Source organism: Pseudophryne corroboree, chromosome 4, assembly GCF_028390025.1.
Source record: "Pseudophryne corroboree isolate aPseCor3 chromosome 4, aPseCor3.hap2, whole genome shotgun sequence".
Classification (NCBI taxonomy): Eukaryota; Metazoa; Chordata; class Amphibia; order Anura; family Myobatrachidae; genus Pseudophryne; species Pseudophryne corroboree.
Window position 1 is genome coordinate 656,294,446 of NC_086447.1, and position 17,063 is coordinate 656,311,508.

Genomic DNA, 17,063 nt, shown 5'->3' on the forward strand with positions numbered 1-17,063 from the left:
CAGTAGTTTTTGGTGGTGCTCCAGTCTTCTGTACATGGTGCCTGTACGCCGAAAGTGTCCCGCAATTCTTCTGGCCACCGACAGCATCTCTTGCACGCCCCTGTCGTTTTTTAAAAAATTCTGCACCACCAAATTCAAGGTATGTGCAAAACATGGGACGTGCTGGAATTTGCCCATATTTAATGCACACACAATATTGCTGGCGTTGTCCGATGCCACAAATCCACAGGAGAGTCCAATTGGGGTAAGCCATTCCGCGATGATCTTCCTCAGTTGCCGTAAGAGGTTTTCAGCTGTGTGCGTATTCTGGAAAGCGGTGATACAAAGCGTAGCCTGCCTAGGAAAGAGTTGGCGTTTGCGAGATGCTGCTACTGGTGCCGCCGCTGCTGTTCTTGCGGCGGGAGTCCATACATCTACCCAGTGGGCTGTCACAGTCATATAGTCCTGACCCTGCCCTGCTCCACTTGTCCACATGTCCGTGGTTAAGTGGACATTGGGTACAACTGCATTTTTTAGGACACTGGTGAGTCTTTTTCTGACGTCCGTGTACATTCTCGGTATCGCCTGCCTAGAGAAGTGGAACCTAGATGGTATTTGGTAACGGGGGCACACTGCCTCAATAAATTGTCTAGTTCCCTGTGAACTAACGGCGGATACCGGACGCACGTCTAACACCAACATAGTTGTCAAGGCCTCAGTTATCCGCTTTGCAGCAGGATGACTGCTGTGATATTTCATCTTCCTCGCAAAGGACTGTTGGACAGTCAATTGCTTACTGGAAGTAGTACAAGTGGGCTTACGACTTCCCCTCTGGGATGACCATCGACTCCCAGCAGCAACAACAGCAGCGCCAGCAGCAGTAGGCGTTACACGCAAGGATGCATCGGAGGAATCCCAGGCAGGAGAGGACTCGTCAGAATTGCCAGTGACATGGCCTGCAGGACTATTAGCATTCATGGGGAAGGAGGAAATTGACACTGAGGGAGTTGGTGGGGTGGTTTGCGTGAGCTTGGTTACAAGAGGAAGGGATTTACTGGTCAGTGGACTGCTTCCGCTGTCGCCCAAAGTTTTTGAACTTGTCACTGACTTATTATGAATGCGCTGCAGGTGACGTATAAGGGAGGATGTTCCGAGGTGGTTAACGTCCTTACCCCTACTTATTACAGCTTGACAAAGGCAACACACGGCTTGACACCTGTTGTCCGCTTTTCTGTTCTAAATACCTCCACACTGAAGAGCTGATTTTTTTGGTATTTTCACCAGGCATGTCAACGGCCATATTCCTCCCACGGACAACAGGTGTCTCCCCGGGTGCCTGACTTAAACAAACCACCTCACCATCAGAATCCTCCTGGTCAATTTCCTCCCCAGCGCCAGCAACACCCATATCCTCCTCATCCTTGTGTACTTCAACATCTTCATCTTCAATCTGACTATCAGGAACTGGACTGCGGGTGCTCCTTCCAGCACTTGCAGGGGGCGTGCAAATGGTGGAAGGCGCATGCTCTTCACGTCCAGTGTTGGGAAGGTCAGGCATCGCAACCGACACAATTGGACTCTCCTTGTGGATTTGGGATTTCGAAGAACGCACAGTTCTTTGCGGTGCTTTTGCCAGCTTGAGTCTTTTCAGTTTTCTAGCGAGAGGCTGAGTGCTTCCATCCTCATGTGAAGCTGAACCACTAGCCATGAACATAGGCCAGGGCCTCAGCCGTTCCTTGCCACTCCGTGTGGTAAATGGCATATTGGCAAGTTTACGCTTCTCCTCCGACAATTTTATTTTAGGTTTTGGAGTCCTTTTTTTACTGATATTTGGTGTTTTGGATTTGACATGCTCTGTACTATGACATTGGGCATCGGCCTTGGCAGACGACGTTGCTGGCATTTCATCGTCTCGGCCATGACTAGTGGCAGCAGCTTCAGCACGAGGTGGAAGTGGATCTTGATCTTTCCCTAATTTTGGAACCTCAACATTTTTGTTCTCCATATTTTAATAGGCACAACTAAAAGGCACCTCAGGTAAACAATGGAGATGGATGGATACTAGTATACAATTATGGATGGACTGCCGAGTGCCGACACAGAGGTAGCTACAGCCGTGGACTATTGTACTGTACTGTATCTGCTGCTAATATAGACTGGATGATAATGAGATGTAGTATGTATAAAGAAGAAAGAAAAAAAAAACACGGGTCGGTGGTATACAATTATGGATGGACTGCCGAGTGCCGACACAGAGGTAGCTACAGCCGTGGACTACCGTACTGTGTCTGCTGCTAATATAGACTGGTTGATAATGAGATGTAGTATGTATAAAGAAGAAAGAAAGAAAAAAACACGGGTAGGTGGTATACAATTATGGACGGACTGCCGAGTGCCGACACAGAGGTAGCTACAGCCGTGGACTACCGTACTGTACTGTGTCTGCTGCTAATATAGACTGGATGATAATGAGATGTAGTATGTATAAAGAAGAAAGAAAAAAAAACCACGGGTAGGTGGTATACAATTATGGACGGACTGCCGAGTGCCGACACAGAGGTAGCTACAGCCGTGGACTATTGTACTGTACTGTGTCTGCTGCTAATATAGACTGGATGATAATGAGATGTAGTATGTATAAAGAAGATAGAAAATAAAACCACGGGTAGGTGGTATACAATTATGGATGGACTGCCGAGTGCCGACACAGAGGTAGCTACAGCCGTGGACTACTGTACTGTACTGTGTCTGCTGCTAATATAGACTGGATGATAATGAGATGTAGTATGTATAAAGAAGAAAGAAAAAAAAAACCACGGGTAGGTGGTATACAATTATGGACGGACTGCCGAGTGCCGACACAGAGGTAGCTACAGCCGTGGACTATTGTACTGTACTGTGTCTGCTGCTAATATAGACTGGATGATAATGAGATGTAGTATGTATAAAGAAGAAAGAAAAAAAAACCACGGGTCGGTGGTATACAATTATGGATGGACTGCCGAGTGCCGACACAGAGGTAGCTACAGCCGTGGACTACCGTACTGTGTCTGCTGCTAATATAGACTGGTTGATAATGAGATGTAGTATGTATAAAGAAGAAAGAAAAAAAAAACACGGGTAGGTGGTATACAATTATGGACGGACTGCCGAGTGCCGACACAGAGGTAGCTACAGCCGTGGACTACCGTACTGTACTGTGTCTGCTGCTAATATAGACTGGATGATAATGAGATGTAGTATGTATAAAGAAGAAAGAAAAAAAAACCACGGGTAGGTGGTATACAATTATGGACGGACTGCCGAGTGCCGACACAGAGGTAGCTACAGCCGTGGACTATTGTACTGTACTGTGTCTGCTGCTAATATAGACTGGATGATAATGAGATGTAGTATGTATAAAGAAGAAAGAAAGAAAAACCACGGGTAGGTGGTATACAATTATGGATGGACTGCCGAGTGCCGACACAGAGGTAGCTACAGCCGTGGACTACCGTACTGTACTGTGTCTGCTGCTAATATAGACTGGATGATAATGAGATGTAGTATGTATAAAGAAGAAAGAAAAAAAAAACCACGGGTAGGTGGTATACAATTATGGACGGACTGCCGAGTGCCGACACAGAGGTAGCTACAGCCGTGGACTATTGTACTGTACTGTGTCTGCTGCTAATATAGACTGGATGATAATGAGATGTAGTATGTATAAAGAAGAAAGAAAAAAAAACCACGGGTCGGTGGTATACAATTATGGATGGACTGCCGAGTGCCGACACAGAGGTAGCTACAGCCGTGGACTACCGTACTGTGTCTGCTGCTAATATAGACTGGTTGATAATGAGATGTAGTATGTATAAAGAAGAAAGAAAAAAAACCACGGGTAGGTGGTATACAATTATGGACGGACTGCCGAGTGCTGACACAGAGGTAGCTACAGCCGTGGACTACCGTACTGTACTGTGTCTGCTGCTAATATAGACTGGATGATAATGAGATGTAGTATGTATAAAGAAGAAAGAAAAAAAAACCACGGGTAGGTGGTATACAATTATGGACGGACTGCCGAGTGCCGACACAGAGGTAGCTACAGCCGTGGACTATTGTACTGTACTGTGTCTGCTGCTAATATAGACTGGATGATAATGAGATGTAGTATGTATAAAGAAGAAAGAAAAAAAACCACGGGTAGGTGGTATACAATTATGGATGGACTGCCGAGTGCCGACACAGAGGTAGCTACAGCCGTGGACTACCGTACTGTACTGTGTCTGCTGCTAATATAGACTGGATGATAATGAGATGTAGTATGTATAAAGAAGAAAGAAAAAAAAAACCACGGGTAGGTGGTATACAATTATGGACGGACTGCCGAGTGCCGACACAGAGGTAGCTACAGCCGTGGACTACCGTACTGTACTGTGTCTGCTGCTAATATAGACTGGATGATAATGAGATGTAGTATGTATAAAGAAGAAAGAAAAAAAAAACACGGGTAGGTGGTATACAATTATGGATGGACTGCCGAGTGCCGACACAGAGGTAGCTACAGCCGTGGACTACCGTACTGTGTCTGCTGCTAATATAGACTGGTTGATAATGAGATGTAGTATGTATAAAGAAGAAAGGAAAAAAAACCACGGGTAGGTGGTATACAATTATGGACGGACTGCCGAGTGCCGACACAGAGGTAGCTACAGCCGTGGACTACCGTACTGTACTGTGTCTGCTGCTAATATAGACTGGATGATAATGAGATGTAGTATGTATAAAGAAGAAAGAAAAAAAAAACACGGGTAGGTGGTATACAATTATGGACGGACTGCCGAGTGCCGACACAGAGGTAGCTACAGCCGTGGACTACCGTACTGTGTCTGCTGCTAATATAGACTGGTTGATAATGAGATGTAGTATGTATAAAGAAGAAAGAAAAAAAAACCACGGGTAGGTGGTATACAATTATGGACGGACTGCCGAGTGCCGACACAGAGGTAGCTACAGCCGTGGACTACCGTACTGTACTGTGTCTGCTGCTAATATAGACTGGATGATAATGAGATGTAGTATGTATAAAGAAGAAAGAAAAAAAAAAACACGGGTAGGTGGTATACAATTATGGATGGACTGCCGAGTGCCGACACAGAGGTAGCTACAGCCGTGAACTACCGTACTGTGTCTGCTGCGACTGGATGATAAATAATGATATAAAAAATATATATATATCACTACTGCAGCCGGACAGGTATATATTATATAATGACGGACCTGCTAGACACTGTCTGTCAGCAGAATGAGTTTTTTATTTTATAGAATAAAAAAACACCACACAAGTCACACGACGTGTGTTTAACTTTTACAGGCAGACATTCACAATACAATATAGTATACTATATACTGGTGGTCAGGTCACTGGTCAGTCACACTGGCAGTGGCACTCCTGCAGAAAAAAAGTGTGCACTGTTTAATTTTTTAATATGTACTCCTGGCTCCTGCTATAACCTAACTGCTCCCCAGTCTCCCCCACAATTAAGCTGTGTGAGCACAGTCAGATATTATACATAGATGATGCAGCAGCACACTGGGCTGAGCACAGATATGGTATGTGACTGAGTCACTGTGTATCGTTTTTTCAGGCAGAGAACGGATTATATTAAATAATATAAAACTGCACTGGTGGTCACTGGTCAGTCACTAGTATAACTAACTAATACTATCAGCAAAATTCTGCACTCTCTGTCTGAGTAGTGAGTACTCCTCCTAAGCTCCAGTAAATGAAGTGTCACTGTCTCACTCTCACTCTCCTATCTATTTCTTCTCTAAACGGAGAGGACGCCAGCCACGTCCTCTCACTATCAATCTCAATGCACGTGTAAAATGGCGGCGACGCGCGGCTCCTTATATAGAATCCGAGTCTCGCGATAGAATCCGAGCCTCGCGAGAATCCGACAGCGTCATGATGACGTTCGGGCGCGCTCGGGTTAACCGAGCAAGGCGGGAAGATCCGAGTCGCTCGGATCCGTGTAAAAAAAGCTGAAGTTCGGGCGGGTTCGGATTCCGAGGAACCGAACCCGCTCATCTCTACCCAAGAGTACTCCAGTGACCCCTAGTGGATGAAGAAGAAATGGTGTGCTGCAGCAGCAGAAACTTGTTAGTGAAGGTATATAATGGGTAGAGGGGCACTGATTAGATCATTTGCTAACAAAATGGACGGAAGGAGCTAACTGAGTTTGAAAAGGGGATCATCGTATGAGAAGCATAAATCCACTGTGTCTTTTGTCATTAATGCGTGGAAGAAGAGCGGTCATTACAGGATAGTACCTCTTCATGGAAGACCCCCGAAACTGCAACCCAGGGGTTGGAGAGTGCTAACCAGGGAGCTGCAAAAGAACTGGGATTGTCCCATGCATATCACTGCACACAAATTCCAAAAGGACACTCATGTGCCGGTTTCGATAAGAACACTACGTGGGGAGGCCCATGCACTTAGATATTATGGACAAGCAGCTCCTCAGTGGAACAATGGTGGTGAGTGTTATGGAGTGACAAATCACGGTTTACACTTTTCAGATCAGATGGACGTGTTTGGGTTTGGCAAATGCTTTGACTGGGCTGCTCCATGGCATCACAATATAATACTTACTTTAGCATACTACAGTACTTTGTTTTTTAGATTTGTAACAATGTTCATACATTTGTTTTTTACTCCTGTAACACTAAACCATGCAGAATCTTATCTATCTCACACACTTCACTTTCCTTCTAGTGTGATGCCTTGGGGGGGTTATGGCTGGGCTGTTTATGGGGGTGTCCCATGCTCTAGACTTTAAACTTTATAATTTTAGGGACTTTCTTGACTATGAGGTTACCATGAAGTGGTGGGTAAGCACGTAATTTTGCCCAAGACTATTCACAAAACCTCATAATGCAAAATGTATTGAAAAAATAAGATTTTAAACCTACCGGTAAATCTTTTTCTCCTAGTCCGTAGAGGATGATGGGGACTCCGTAAGGACCAGGGGGTATAGACGGGCTCCGCAGGAGACATGGGCACTATAAAGAACTTTAGAATGGGTGTGCACTGGCTCCTCCCTCTATGCCCCTCCTCCAGACCTCAGTTAGAGAAACTGTGCCCAGAGGAGATGGACAATATGAGGAAAGGATTTTGTTAATCTAAGGGCAAGATTCATACCAGCCCACACCATCCACACCGTATAACCTGGAATATACGCAACCAGTTAACAGTATGAACAAAAAAACAGTATCAGCTAAAGACTGATACCAACTGTAACATAACCCTTATGTAAGCAACAACTATATACAAGCCTTGCAGATTTCGTCCGCACTGGGACGGGCGCCCAGCATCCTCTACGGACTAGGAGAAAAAGATTTACCGGTAGGTTTAAAATCTTATTTTCTCTTACGTCCTAGAGGATGCTGGGGACTCCGTAAGGACCATGGGGTTTATACCAAAGCTCCAGACCGGGCGGGAGAGTGCGGACGACTCTGCAGCACCGACTGAGCAAACGCAAGGTCCTCATCAGCCAGGGTATCAAACTTATAGAACTTTGCAAAAGTGTTTGAACCTGACCAAGTAGCTGCTCGGCAAAGCTGTAAAGCCGAGACGCCTCGGGCAGCCGCCCAAGAAGAGGCCACCTTCCTAGTGGAATGGGCCTTTACTGAATTTGTTAACGGCAATCCCGCCGTAGAATGAGCCTGCTGAATCGTGTTACAGATCCAGCGAGCAATAGTCTGCTTCGAAGCAGGAGCGCCAACTTTGTTGGCTGCATACAGGACAAACAGTGCTTCTGTTTTCCTAACTCGAGCCGGTCTGGCTACATAGATTTTTAAGGCCCTGACTACATCAAGGGACTTGGAATCCTAGTAGCCACAGGCACCACAATAGGTTGGTTCCTATGAAATGAAGAAACCACCTTAGGCAAAAATTGAGGACGAGTCCTCAACTCTGCTCTATCCACATGGAAGGTCAAATAGGGGCTCTTGTGAGACAAGGCCGCCAATTCGGACACCCGCCTTGCAGATGCCAAGGCCAACAACATGACCACCTTCCAAGTGAGAAATTTCAATTCAACCGTTTGAAGAGGTTCAAACCAGTGAGACTTCAGGAACCGTAACACCACGTTAAGGTCCCAGGGTGCCACTGGGGGCACAAAAGGAGGCTGGATGTGCAGCACTCCCTTTACAAAAGTCTGGACTTCTGGGAGAGAAGCCAATTCCTTCTGAAAGAAAATAGATAGGGCCGAAATCTGTACCTTAATGGAGCCTAATTTTAGGCCCATATCCACTCCTGTCTCTAGAAAGTGGAGAAAACGGGCCAGATGGAAATCTTCCGTAGGAGCATTCTTGGCTTCACACCAAGAAACATATTTCCTCCAGATACAGTAATAATGTTTTGCCGTCACCTCCTTCCTAGCCTTTATCAGAGTAGGGATGACCTCCGGAATACCTTTCCCAGCTAGGATTGGATGTTCAACCGCCATGCCGTCAAACGTAACCGCAGTAAGTCTTGGAACACGCAGGGCCCCTGTTGTAACAGGTCCTCCCTGAGAGGAAGAGGCCATGGATCTTCTGTGAGCATCTCCTGAAGATCTGAATACCAGGCTCTTCGAGGCCAATCTGGAACAATGAGGATTGTTCTCACTCTTTTTTGTCTTATGATTCTCAATATTTTTGAGATGAGAGGAAGAGGGGGGGAACACATAGACCGACTGAAACACCCAAGGTGTCACCAGGGCGTCCACCGCTACTGCCTGAGGGTCCCTTGACCTGGCACAATACCTCCGAAGCTTCTTGTTGAGGCGTGACGCCATCATGTCTATGTGAGGAATTCCCCAAAGACTTGTTATCTCTGTAAAAACGTCTTGATGAAGTCCCCACTCTCCTGGATGGAGATCGTGTCTGCTGAGGAAGTCTGCTTCCCAGTTGTCTACTCCCGGAATGAAGACCGCTTACAGAGCGCTTACGTGATTTTCCGCCCAGCGCAAAATCCTGGTGGCTTCCGCCATTGCCACTCTGCTCCTTGTCCTGCCCTGGGCGGTTTACATGAGCCACGGCTGTGACGTTGTCTGATTGAATCAGAACCGGTAGGTCGCGAAGAAGATTCTCCGCTTGTCGTAGGCCGTTGTATATGGCCCTCAATTCCAGTACATTGATGTGTAGACAAGCCTCCTGGCTTGACCATAGGCCCTGAAAACTTCTTCCTTGTGTGACTGCTCCCCATACTCGGAGGCTCGCGTCCGTGGTCACCAGAACCCAGTCTTGAATGCCGAACCTGCGACCCTCTAGAAGATGAGCACTTTGTAGCCACCACAGGAGTGACACCCTGGCCCGGGGGGACAGGCTTATCTTCTGATGTATTAGTAGATGGGACCCTGACCACTTGTCCAGGAGGTCCCACTGAAACGTCCTTGCATGAAACCTGCCGAAGGGGATGGCCTCGTAGGCTGCCACCATTTTCCCCAGAACTCGAGTGCATTGATGAACAGACACTCTTTTTGGTTTTAGCAAGCCTCTGACCATGTTCTGGAGTTCCTGGGCTTTTTCCATCAGGAAAAAAACCCTCTTCTGTTCCGTGTCCAGAATCATGCCTAGGAATGATAGTCGGCTCGTTGGAATCAATTGTGACTTTGGCAGATTGAGAATCCAACCGTGTTGTTGTAGTACTCTCAGGGAGAGCGACACGCTCTTCTGCAATTGATCTCTTGATCTTGCTTTTATCAGGAGATCGTCTAAGTATGGGATAATTGTGACTCCCTGCCTGCGCAGGATCACCATCATCTCCGCCTTCACCTTGGTGAAAATCCTCGGGGCCGTGCAAAGCCCAAACGGCAACGTCTGAAACTGGTAATGACAGTCCCATACAGCGAATCTCAGGTACGCCTGATGAGGAGGATATATGGGGACATGAAGGTATGCATCCTTTATGTCGAGTGACACCATAAAATCCCCCCCTTCCAGACTGGAGATCACAGCCCGGAGCGATTCCATCTTGAATTTGAACTTTTTCAAGTACAGGATTAGGGATTAGATTTAAAATAAGTCTGACCGAACCATCCGGCTTCGGGACCACGAACAGGGTCGAATAGTACCCTTTCCCCTGTTGAACTAGGGGAACCTTGACAATCACTTGCTGTTGATACAGCTTTTGAATTGCAGCTAACACTACTTCCCTCTCTGGGGAAGAAGCTGGCAAGGCCGACTTGAAAAATCGGCGAGGGGGCACCTCTTCGAATTCCAGTTTGTAGCCTTGGGATACAATATCCATCGCCCAAGGATCCACGTCTGACAGAACTCAGACCTGGCTGAAGAGTCGAAAACGTGCCCCCACCAGTGTGGACTCCCTCAGTGGAGCCCCAGTGTCATGCGGTGGATTTAGTAGAAGCCGGGGAAGACTTCTGCTCCTGGGAACTAGCCGGAGCAGAAGCTCTTTCCTCTACCCTTACCTCTGGCGAGGAAAGATGAACCCCGACCTCTTCTGGACTTATGCGACCGAAAGGACTGCATCTGATATTGTGGAGTTTTCTTTTGCTGCGGGGGAACAAAAGGCAAAAAGGTAGATTTACCCGCGGTAGCTGTGGCAACCAGGTCCGCGAGACCTTCCCCAAATAAAACTTCACCTTTGTATGGCAAAACCTCCATATGCTTCTTTGAGTCGGCATCACCCGTCCATTGGCGGGTCCACAGGGCTCACCTAGCAGAAATCGCCATGGCGTTGGCTCTCGAACCCAGCAGCCCAACGTCTCTTTGAGCGTCCCTCATATATAAGACTGCGTCTTTAATGTGGCCTAAGGTCAATAAAATGGTATCACTATCTAGGGTATCAAGGTCAGCTGACAAGGTATCTGTCCAAGCTGCAACCGCACTACACACCCATGCCGATGCTATTGCCGGTCTGAGCAAAGCACCTGTATGCGCATAAATAGACTTTAAAGTAGTTTCCTGTCTGCGATCAGCAGGATCCTTGAGGACTACCGTGTCCGGAGACGGTAGCGCCACTTTCTTGGACAGGCGTGTTAAAGCCTTGTCCACCCTGGGTGAGGATTCCCAACGTACACCATAAGAATCCTCTTGGGAATCTGCAGTTTTTTATCTGGAGTTTACCAAGCTTTTTCAAATAACTCGTTAAGTTCATGGGATGGGGGAAAGGTTACCTCAGGTTTCTTTTCCTTATACATGCACTCCCTCGTGTCAGGGACCGAGGGGTCATCTGTGATATGCAAAACATTTTTTATTGCAACAATCATATAATGAATACTTTTTGCCACCCTTGGGTGTAACCTCGCTTCATCGTAGTCGACACTGGAGTCAGAGTCCGTGTCGGTATCAGTGTCTGCTATTTGGGATAGGGGACGTTTTTGAGACCCAGAAGGACCCGGTGACCCAGCCGAAGCCGTGGATTGACTCCATGCTTTTTCCCTGGGCTCTGCTTTGTCCAATCTCTTATGTAATAATGTCACGTTTGCATTTAAAACATTCCACATGTCCATCCAATCATGAGTCGGCGTTGCCGACGGAGACACCACAATTATCTGCTCCACCTTCTCCTTAGCTGAGCCTTCCGCATCAGACATGCCGACACACTCGTACCGACACCCCCACACACACAGGGATATAGTTATAAGGAGACAGTTCCCCAATAAGGCCCTTTGGAGAGACAGAGAGAGAGTATGCCAGCACACACCCAGCGCCAATTGACACTGGAAAATAAACTCCCAGATAATAGCGCTTTTATATTAATTACTGTGTTAATACACTCACTGCGCCTTACAAGTGCCCCCCCCCCTCCCCTTTTCAGCCCTGTGTCACCGTGTTCAGCAGGGGAGAGACCGGGGAGCCAGCTTCTCTGCAGATCTCTGTGGAGAAAATGGCGCTGGTTAGTGCTGAGGGACCAAGCTCCGCCCCCTCCAGCGGCGGGCTTCGGTCCCGCTCAAAGTATCTCAAAACTGGCGGGGGATTCAAAGAATTACTGCCTCTGCAGTGTCCAACCTAATAATGCCAGATATAGAGGTTTTATTGCTGCCCAGGGCGCCCCCCCTGCGCTCTGCACCCATCAGTGCCCACTAGTGTGTGTATTGTGTGGGAGCAATGGCGCGCAGCGTTACCGCTGCGCGCTTACCTCAGTGAAGATCTGAAGTCTTCTGCCGCCTTGAAGACTTCGTTTCTTCTTATACTCACCCAGCTTCTATCTTCCGGCTCTGCGAGGAGGACGGCGGCGCGGCTCCGGGACGAACAGCGAGGGGAGACCTGCGTTCCGACTCCCTCTGGAGCTAATGGTGTCCAGTGCCTAAGAAGCAGAGCCTATCACTTAAGTAGGTCTGCTTCTCTCTCCTCAGTCCCACGGCGCAGGGAGCCTGTTGCCAGCAGTGCTCCCTGAAAATAAAAAACCTAACAAAATTCTTTATCAGAGAAACTCAGGAGAGCTCCCCTGTAATGCACCCAATCTCCTCTGGGCACAGGATCTAACTGAGGTCTGGAGGAGGGGCATAGAGGGAGGAGCCAGTGCAAACCCATTCTAAAGTTCTTTATAGTGCCCATGTCTCCTACGGAGCCCGTCTATACCCCATGGTCCTTACGGAGTCCCCAGCATCCTCTAGGACATAAGAGAATTTTAATATTATTCCAATTAGTAATGTTTGAATAGTGCACCTGCATTCATTTTCTTTGTTTGGGGCACTAGAGGTCTCAGCAAGGTAATACCTTGCATTACTTGCAGTTATGGTGTGCAGTCTAGGGCCCATTCCTTATGATTGCCAGGAGAACGTCTGATGTCAGAGTGTACAATACCTACAGTAAAGCATGGACGTGGTGGCATTATGCTGATGGACTGGGCAGCTCAGAGTCCAGATCTTAACCTCATTGAGAACCTCTGGGACAAAGCAACGTGCAACGGGGGCGTTCTAGACCGACATGACTTACTTCAGTATCACAGTTGGTCACTGTACTTAAGGCAGAATGGCAAAACATACCGCCTGCTGCTGTCCAGGAACTTGTGGACAGTTTGCCAAGAAGAGTGTCTGCAGTAATCACTGCACGTGGTGGATCTACAAAGAATCAGTGTCAATAAAATCTTGTTGATCTATTTGCCATCAGTGTCCAATCACTTTTGTCATTGTGAATATATGATTGGAGATCTCCCCAAAATGTGGGGAAATATTTGGGAGAATGCTACATATTTACAGTATCCTATTTGTATAAAATAAGATTATATTCACTATGTATTCTGCCACCTATATTCCACAGTGTCAATGTGTGACAACTCGCTTGCCTCCCAAGCCAGGAGTTACCATGGTGCAAACTGCTGGAAGCAGAGCATAGGTACACAGTATGTGAATACAGTGTGAGCCTAATGCTCTCTCCCATATCCTCATGTTCTCAGAAACTGTCCAATATTCTGAAAAAAGATCAGTGTCCTTGAAAATGGTCTCCATATACTTGGGTCTGATCTTTCATCTACTGTATCTGTCCCTTAACAAAGCCACACATGCACCCCTATGGCAGCATACACCCAACCAGTGTTGTCACATATAAGTTGCACTGACCGATTCTACTGTGAGAATATTTACACCACAATAAAATGGACGAGAACTTTGGGAGGAGGAAAAAAAATTAACAACAAAATGCATCTCTTCAAATAGACTTACTGTACAAGCACCATTACAGAAATTGGAAGTGTCTGATCAGCTCTATATTCGGGTGTGATATGAGTTGCCGGCGGACGGGTTCCCGGCGCCGGGATCCCGACCGCCGGCTCGTCAACAGCGGGGCGAGCCCAAATGAGCCCCTTGCGGGCTCACTGCGCGTGCCACGCTATCTATGCTCCCTCCAGTGGGGGTCGTGGACCCCCAAGAGGGAGAAAAGTTATCGGTATGCCGGGTGTCGGGATTCCGGCATCGGTATACTGTGCGCCGGGATCCCAACAACCGGTATACTGAATACCACCCCTATATTACTATGCCCCTCAATTTATTTTAGACAAATACAAAAAGGAAAAAAATAAAAATAAAGAATATACAGGTTTATGTCCATTTAACAATATCAACCCTAATGCTGGGTACACACTGCTCGATATATCTGCAGAGCAATTGATCTGCAGATATATCTATAGATGGGCCAGACAGTGTGTTGTGCATACAGACTGCCTGATCTACACGCGCCCGCCCAGTTCAGCCGCCAATCACCGGCAGCTGCTGCAGCACGTGTAAGGGCACATATCTGTAGATATATTGGTCACCGTGTGTGATGCGATGTGTCTAGGAGTGACGGCGTTCAGACATATCATTGGCACACACTGGCAGACGGGGCAGCATGTGTGCCCAGCATTACTCACTGTGAAAGCTCTGTCTGCTGGTAGACTATTCATGAACCTACAGTATGTAATAATGGGCAACCTAGTGGTCACCAAGAAGTCACCAAAACCACTTACTTTTATCAGAAGTTTTCGCATAAAGCTGAATTTTGTGAAAAGTAGGAAGAGGAGTCCTGCAAACATCATTTGGATAACAGACATAACACCGCCCACTGATACATATGCAGCATACTGAACCTAGTACAAAAACACAGCACTTTAATAAATGAATCATTATCATGGATTCTAACAATAAAATACATTTCACTGCCTTAAACTAGATGTATTCTGACAATATAAAGTATTAAACAGGCAAGTCATTCCAACATTAGTACAGAACTGGTAATGGCAGTGAAGAAACTGTAAAGCAAGTAATATACCAGGTGTAGTGTTCCGTTAAAGCAGACAGGTGATGGCAGCACCACTCTATTTTTTAATTTAAGTGCGAAGGTACTGTAGTTGTTCATATTGTGAACGGTAGCACTATAATAGGGATGCAATCGTTAGGTAGACATTCAATATGTCGACTGTTATGACTGACATTGCTGAAATGTCAACATTTTCATGTGAAACACACACATTCTCAGAAAAGGATGGTGGTGGCAGTGCAATGTGGCTTTTGGCATAGTGTTGGTGTATGAAGTGGCAGTGTAATGTACATAGCATTGGTGTATGCATTGACAGTGTAATGTACAATAGGTGGTAGCAGAGGTATATACAGTGACAGTATATATTAGGTGTTAACATAGTGTTGGTGTACAGTATGTTGTTAATAGGTTAGGTAGCAGTGATATGTTGGTAGGTAGTGTGGAGTAAAATTTATCTTAGAATGCCAAAATAGAGTCAACACATCATTACCTTTTTGTATATAGGCCAGGGTGTACAACATAAAATAGGATTTATGGTCTTACCTAGTTAAATCCTTTTCTTTGAGTCCATAGGGGGCACAGGAGCAGTACACTAGGTATAGGCTGGAGATGGGAGACTCTGGGCACCAAACAGTTAAGAACTTTTACCCAGCAGCCCTCACTCTCCCTTCTCCACTATACCCTGCCCCCAGCCATCGGCCCGCCAGTTTAGTTAGCAAGCCAACAGCAGGAGCGGAAAGAACAACATGGAGACTGCAGACCATCAATCCCACAGAGACTCACTCACAGGGAGATGGACACCCACCCACCAATATACAGTACCAGTCAAAAGTGTAGACACACTTTCTCATTCAATTGAATGAGAAAGTGTGTCCAAACTTTTGACTGGTACTGTAGGAACAAAGTCCCACAAGACAGGTTAGTCAGAGAGGGCGTCCTGTGCCCCCTATGGACTCAAAGAAAAGGATTTAACCAGGTAAGACCATAAATCCTATTTTCTTTCTCGTCCACTAGGGGCACAGGAGCAGTACGCTGGGACGTCCTAAAGCTGTCCCCTCAAGGCAGGGACACTCCTGGACTGCGCTAAGAACCCTATGCCTGAAGGCGGTGGCAGCCAACGCAAAAGTCTCAATATGGGCAAGAGCACACGAGGTTGCCCTGCAAGAAGATCCGATCTACCGGGTGGAATGAGGTGCCACCCCAGTTAGAGAAGGAACCTCCATCGTCAATAGGCCTGACAGACAGTTAGAAGGGACTATCTGGCCAAGAACTGTGGTGAAGCTGGCCAGCCGTGGAAATCATACAAAACGAAGAGTGAATCAAACCAGTGGATGTCCTATGTCCTGTCCACGGAAATGCAGGGAACCCGCATGACAGCCAGAGAAGGTGTAAGCACAACCACCTGGTTGAAGTAAAACCTAGAGACCACGCTAGGTAAGTAACCCAGGCGATTGCAAAGGGAAATCCAATCTATATGATAAACAAGCTGAGAGCGCTAGGACCAGGCGCTGAAATTCAAAACTAAACCAGCTGATGAAAAAGCAAAGAAGAAAACAGTCTTTCAGGAGAGTCATGTAAACTCCACTCAGTTCAAGCTCAAAAGGTAGCAGACTGGAGGACCCGTGAACTACAAACGGGACACACAGAGCCACTGGAGCCTCAATGGAGGTAGGATGAACAGGACACCAAAGGCATCTGGTGTTGTAAAGGCCGGACAGGTCGGAGACCTGGATCCTAAAGTGCAACCCCAGACAGAGATAGAGACATGCCTGGAAAAATACAGGAAGTCGAGATACTAACGATGAGCGCGGGAAGATTCTTGTGAGACAAAAGCATTCCAAGGTAGTCCGCCAACCGTGGAGATAAATCCTGGTCAAAGACAGTTTAATGGCAGTGAGCCTGGCCATAATGTTCCTCCTAGAAAAAACCCTACGTTCGCAAGAGGCGACGTCACCAGAGCTGCTGCGTCAAAACGAGGCTGGCCCGATCCAGATGAAGGCAGGGACCCAAATATCGGAGGTTCGGTCGCAGAGGAAGTCATCGAGGTAGAACAGTATAGACCATTTACTGTTGTCCATGAAGGACTACCAAGATTTTCCTGTCTTCTAACCGCCGGAACGTGTGGAGAATCCAGGAAACGCTCGTCCACAGAATTGCCCCAGTGTCTGGTAGAAAGACTGTAGGGTCCCTGTGTGGGAGCAGTATCTAAGGAGCTGGTGAATGTGCAGGGACATCATCATGACCATGTCCGGGGAACTGACGAACCAGAAAGCAAAATACTTCCAACTGGGGGGCCCACTTACCGGAATGCATGTCCTGGCCACTGAGATAAACGCAGCTAGAGCAGAAAGATAACA

The 17,063-nt window shown here is 47.0% G+C and overlaps 1 long non-coding RNA gene across 1 annotated transcript in view; it reads right to left on the reverse strand.

Moving 5' to 3' along the window:
• The window catches only part of LOC134910118 (uncharacterized), a 76,733-nt gene that overhangs the window by 46,055 nt on the left and 13,615 nt on the right, over window positions 1-17,063 (reverse strand). The window contains exon 2 of the long non-coding RNA XR_010176125.1: window positions 14,417-14,536. This is a non-coding gene — a long non-coding RNA (uncharacterized LOC134910118). The remainder of the gene's footprint in view (window positions 1-14,416; window positions 14,537-17,063) is intronic.